Here is a 6,673-nt window from a genome sequence, read left to right as displayed (position 1 = left end):
TCCATATAAGTTTGTGATTGTCCTTTCACCACTTTCATCTCAACACCATTCATTTTCATCTTCTCGATTAGCCTAAAGTCGTAGAAAAGCGACCCTATTGACAAAAATTATAAATGCGAAGTAAAATGAATCAATCAACTTTTTCTGCCAATATTTGATAATCTTGAAAATGAATGAATGATGATGGATGAAATTTATGAAGGTGGCACGAAAAGTAACAGACGCCTAGGCTAGTTACCAAACCTGGACCTTTCAACAGTGAGATATCTGAACGTCCTCGAAAAATGGGTCCTGGGTTCGATTCATAGTTAAGGCAGGATGTGGTAAATGTGTTCGTCCGAACCATCTAGGTTACTTCGTCAATTTTTTTTTATTATAAGTTTGTTTTGAGTTCACCTAATGCACATTTAGGCAGATTGAGACCGGAAATGCATTAAAAATCAAATCAGAACCATTGAATTGAGTCCTCACCGCCAAACAAATGCTAGTATTTTTGTCAATGGGGCTTTATTATAACCACAACGCCATGCCCAAGATCAGTTTGCTTATTGTCCTTGTCATAGAAATTAACGGAGAGGTAGAAAAGCCGTAAAGGTTAGTACGTATAAATGTGTCAGTGTGTTTCGTTCAAACCTCCCACAGTTCAATTCATTATTGCTAAAAGATGTTACGACCTTACTTATTTTGTAACTTTGCAATTACATGTTAAAAGAAAAATTGATATAGTGTTACCTCGAGATCTTGTTAATGTCTATGATACTACATGTTGTATGGCTTAGGTTGTGACGTAAACATGAACGCGCCAATCAAGGCGTTGTCGAACTAATGTATTAACCATTCTGTAGCAATCTAATGCAGTTAGCTCTCTTAAGACAGCGGACATTTATTATGGTGTAAATATAGATTCGCCAATCAAAGATTATCAGTGCTTAATGAACTAACCTAATTGTAATTAAATAATGGCGGAACATTTAAATTTGTATATTTCCAGAATGTAAGATTTTATCAACGTTAAAGAAATAATTATTAACTCAAATGAATATGTAAACTTTCTTTATAAATTATTCATAGCCAAACTACCTATATATTTTTCAAATATCCTTCTGTTATAATTTGGAATATTGTAATAAGAAATTACCTGAAGGCAGGTGTTCGAGGCTGGAACTTTGGGTATAAATACGAAGCAGTTTGGTCTGTGAGGAGGTCTGTTCTGGTGTCAGTCTAGGAAGAAGTGAATAGGTGTAAGCTGCTCTTCTGTAAAACTAGACTGGCCAAATAGGAACGGTCTAATCTAGGAAGATGTGAACAGGTGTATGCCGCTCTTCTGTAAAAGCCTAAATTGGCCATTTCGGGTGATAATTCCAAGTCTGGGAAGAAGTGAACAGGTGTATGCCGCTCTTCTGTAAAGAGTAGGCTTGGGCCACCCTAGTTTGACCTTTTTAGTAAGTTTTATATTATCTACTAACAAAGGATCTTCAAGTTCCAGTTACGAGTTACCTAACCACTGGCTGTAAGTACCAGTAGTGCAGGTGGACCGGTTGAACGTCCTCTTGTGAGGAGCTGAAGTGAGGAGCTCGCCTTAATGGATTTCTCTCGTAAGGCATGAGCTCTATTTGATGGCGCAGTGTTGGTAGCTTCTTACTCGAAAAAATCACCAAGGTTTTTGGTCTAACCTAACCTAAAGCAAGGAGCTGGCAACCTTTTTCTCGCAGTGTTGCCAACATCTTACTCGAAAAAATCACCAAGGTTTTTTGGTTTAACCTAACCTAAAGCAAGGGGCTGGCAATTTTTTTCTCGCAGTGTTGGCAACACTACACCCGAAAGTAAAGCTTGGTGGGGCTTGCTTTAATGGTTTGCTCTTGTAAGGCATAAACCCCCCCCCCTATTTTCGGACACAGTATTACCAACATCTTACTCGAAAAAAATCACCAAGGTTTTTGGTCTAACGTAACCTAAAGCAAGAAGCTGGCAACCTTGCTTGAGGTTTGCCTTACAGTGCATAAAGCAAGGTTGCCAACCTACTGGTACTTTTGCCATAGCCTTTTACAAAAAAGAGAGAGAGGAGAGAGAGAGGGAGGGAAGAGTTAAACAGCCGACAGCCTACCTACAGCTTTTTTTTTGTCTAACCTAACCTAAAGCAAGGGGCTGGCAACCTTACTTAAGGCATGCCTTACAGTGCATAAAGCAATTTTTGCCAACCTACATATACAGGGCAAGGAGAGTCGGCACTGCCGTAAAAGAGAGAGATGGATGGATGGGAACACTACACGGGTTCAACGTCATCAAATAAAAATCGCCTTAATGGTTTTTTCTTGTAAGGCACGATCTCTATTTTCTCGCAGTGCTGCCAACTCCTACCTACACTTTTTTTTTTAGTTGGCAAGGGCTAGAGAGAGAGAAAAACTTATAGCTGGGAACAGTAATGAGCGAATGTTCCATATCGTAATTTTCCAACTCCCGGGGGCCAACGTTTGTATATCGCGACCTTTGTAAACCTCTCTCTCTCGGGGGAACGACGTGCCGCGCACACACACACACACACACGCGCACACACACACACGCACGCGCGCGCGCATATGTATTGTAACACAAACAAACAAACAAAATAATAATTGTTGTTTTTTTAGGAGGCCTGGCCCCTATAACCTCGCCAGGGTGCGTGGTGCCCAACCAAAAATGTAAAAGTTTTCTAACGGCTGCGGTTATAGATTACCGCACCTCTGTAGAGTTTCACGTTTTTTTTTTTTTCTCAAACTTCCATGAAACTCTACAGAGGACCTCCGTAATGCATGCAACGTGTACTAACGACTCTAGTGTTATTTGATGTTGTGATATTTTTGGATATAGAGTTTTATTGTGAGATATAGATAAAAATAATTATGTTTATTATAATATTTTCTTGATGAAGATGGAGAATATGTGTGTGTTACAAATAAAGTTGCATGCTTTTTCTAGTGTGTGTGTATGTGTTTTTGATGTTTCGACAGCATCTGAAACGATAAAAAAAGAAATTTTATTGTTAATTTTCACGTGTAAAAACAACAACAAATTTTTTTGTGCAAATTTTCTGATTGTCTCGTGCTATAGTACAAAAAAGATATTGTAACTGATAACTAATGAAATTGATATTTGTAACTGATCTGAACTAGTGAAATTCGTATTGTGCCATTGTAACTGATTGTGCTAGTGCAGAAAATTTCTTATTGTGCAAGAAAAGATGTTAAAAAACTTGTTAAAACTGCTCTGTGACCCTCTCGTTCTTCACGTCGTAGGCGAAGGCCTTCTCTGCAATCAGGATGACACTGCATAGGGTATCCTCGGGCAAGGCATCGTGGAACTCGCAGACGACCTTGATGTTGGTTCGATCGTTGACCACAACCTTCTTTCTCTTAGATGTGTTGATGACGGTCATGGGTCTCCGTGCTTTGAACTCACTGGGCGTGTAGTACATGTCCACGCTTCCCTCGGTCACGCGTTTGTAAGCCGAGAACGCTTCGTAAAGTTTGAGGTAATCGTTTTTGGTCACGTCGAGGTTGTAATTCTCGCGCGGGAACACTTCGTTGCGTCCATTCTTCAGATAAACGTTCTTGATCTTGCAGTCGTCGAACTTGCTGGAATCTTTTTCCTGATTCTTGTCCCTCCCGGTCTGAAAGAGCACTACGACGAAATCTGGCATGTCGAACTGTATGTTGTTGAACTGCGTCGTCACGTCGAATTCCATGTGACTTCCCGACGCCATCTTCTGCACGCACTGGTAACCGTGAAAGTGAATCGGCACCTGCGGACTTTTCAAGATCTCCGCTTTGTACTTGAGGGCGTAGTTCGTTTCGTATTCCACCACCGGCATTCTCAATTCCATGCTCCGGATGACGCATTTCGCTGCTTCGGGTAAAGTGTTGGCTATCGGCGTGGTGCCGTCCGGACCCAAAGTAGCGTATCGCATCAGTGCGTCGTTGTCGTTGGCCGCTCTTCGAAATGTGATCCTCAGTCCCCCCTTCCACATGATCTCCTTGTAGTCCGAGAAGAAACCAGGCAGCAGACGCATGGGAAAGAGCACCGTGTGACTTCTCGTCGATATTTTGGTCCCGGCTTCGAATCCCCCGGCCTGGTAGTACGCTGCATCCGTTTTGGATAATTTCAATGTTCCCACCGCCGTCGACGTGATGCCTGGATAATCTATTCTGTCGATGACGGTGTTGTGTTTCCTCACCTCCACCTGCGAGAACAGGTGAGGCACGAAGTTGTCCACGAGTATCAAGTTTGCTGCTGCGGGAAACGCGTCTCCGCTTTCTTTCTTCACTACGTCGAATTGAAGGTAGAGGTCCGCTCTGTGAGGATGAATGAACCCGTCGCCTACGTCCACGTCGTATTCGATCTCCCTGTTCGCTTCGTTCAGATTGGCAAACGTGCGACGGTTGGGAGGGAAAGATTGCAATTCGTAACTTTCGATTTGCTCCATTTTCACTATGTATGGTTATTTATTATACGTTGATCTCCACGATGGCAGTAGTTGTTGCACCTGCGAAATCCACCACGTCTCCTTTCTCGTTCGTCACCACCAACTCTATGTCGTCTATGCGGTTGCGACATACTGGAAAATAGATCGGCGAAGAGGGCGTGTAGATGATCGGTTCCATGAATTCGGAACTTGGTTTGAAAGTGGCTATGATTCCCGTCTGCTTGTGACTTCCTAATCCGTCCGAAGATTTCGTGATCATACCTTCCGCCACGTTGCAGTGTACGTTCAGAGTCTCTATGGCCAAAAATTTAGGAATGTTGGTTGCTACGTGCTTGATGCCAGCTTCGAGTTTTGTGTTGTTCTCGAAACCTAAAAGTTCTCCTATGGTGCCCAGGTCCACGGTCTCCGTCGCCGACAGGATTTCCACTCTGTGCGTGACCGAATTTTGAGAAAGGTACGTGCCTTTGGGTAACTGAGCTTGCAAAGTGGAAAGATTGTATTGTCCTGGCGTGACGACGATATGTTCGCTTCCGACGCTAATTTTGTTGTTGTGATGCGTAACATTAGGTATGAGGTACATGCTGTAGAATGCACGCAGAGCCATGGATTTAGGATAGACGATGTCGTCGTGCAGCGTGAGTTTCAAGATTGAAGATTCGCTCGTGAGATGGAACACGCCCATCCTAGTGATGCTGTTTGAGGTTCCACAATGCTTTCTGGAAATCCTCGATCGTAGGGTTATTTATTTTAGAGAGAAACGCGAGCACGGAGAGGCAGAGATGACCGCAGTTCACGTCTCCGAAATTTTGAATGCGTTCGTCGTTGTAGTATATAGAGGTTTTGTTTGTTTTCAGATAATGAATTAAATTTGTAGGTGGAACACCTCCGAAAGAATCGAAAACAAATGCTTTATCATTGTCGTTTTTGTGGTAACATATCCAATGCGTGCCTGGATTTTCTTGACCGTCCAAGTTGACTACTCCGCATTCTCTTCTTTTAACGCTTGAAGGTAACGAGTCGGACATGAAAACTCCTCTGAAGTGTTTGATTTGTAACGGTTCGATCAGAGATTCAATGTCTCGGTTGGTGAGTGCTTCTGTTTCTTTTTTTTAAACTTTTTCATCACGCCCTCCCCCTTTTTCTTCTCCATGGCCAGGTTGTGACGTTTCTGTTCTTCCAACTCGGCGTTGTTCTTCTTCGAGTCGATGACGGTTTTCGCGATGGCGGCACTTCCGCCGGCCAAACTTCCAACGGCCCCCAATGCCGCCAGGATGGCGGGGATGCTGAATATGAAACCTCCGATCTTTTGCTGTTTCCGCGAACGCTGCAATCTTTTCAATTGAGGTGTGCTGAGCAGTAATTTCATTCCGTGCCCTTTCGACAAGCAAGAACGTTTCTTCTCGCGTTGTTTGTTGGTGAGTAACCCATCGAGGGCACCTAGATTTTTTAGATTGGAGTATGGTATCTGGTACACGACACCCTTGGGCTTCATGTTGATGCTCTATGTGTTATTTTCACGGTATGTTATTTATATATATATTCTGAGATTTTTTCTTGTGTAGTTTTTTTACGGTATGTTATTTATATATTTTCAAGGCCTCGCAGTCGTTACACAAATTCTATTACGTGCTTCGTTTTCTTGCCAAGAAGTTCCTTTGTCCCCTTGTACACGATTCGAGTTTTGTTCTCGATTAAAATAGATAGCTTCTCGTCGGATAACATGTTAGCGTATCGATCTGGTAAAAATAGACTGTATTGTGCGTTGAGCAACAGGCATACCTTGGGACCATACTGGGTAGAAACGATTGAACCGGAAGTTATCGTGTAAGGTTTGTCGACTTCCAATTCCTGAATTTTTACATACTCGACTGACAAATTTAGCATTTGTTTTAATGCTTGGAGATCACTCATTTTTTCAGTCGTCATATCAAAGAAAAATTTCAGAGTGTTAGAGAGAAATTTATTTTTTTCACGATGTGTGTTATTTATATATACTTTTTTTCATGAGATTTTTGTATCGAAGATTTTTGTGTGTGTTAGAGGAAGAAAGTCTGTGCTTCCGAAAACGCAATGATGAGCGTAATGATATCTTCCGTCTCCTGCTTAGACTTACACCAATCTACTGTGTACCGTCTTCTTCCCTGCCTTGCCTCGTGCAATTCATCTAACCTATCGTTTAATTTTTCCCCTGCGGCCAAAAGCAGAATGTTGAGA

This window comes from Lepisma saccharinum, chromosome 8 (genome assembly GCF_977018435.1).
Source record: "Lepisma saccharinum chromosome 8, izLepSacc3.1, whole genome shotgun sequence".
In the NCBI taxonomy this organism is placed as follows: Eukaryota; Metazoa; Arthropoda; class Insecta; order Zygentoma; family Lepismatidae; genus Lepisma; species Lepisma saccharinum.
This window is presented reverse-complemented; position numbering follows the sequence as displayed.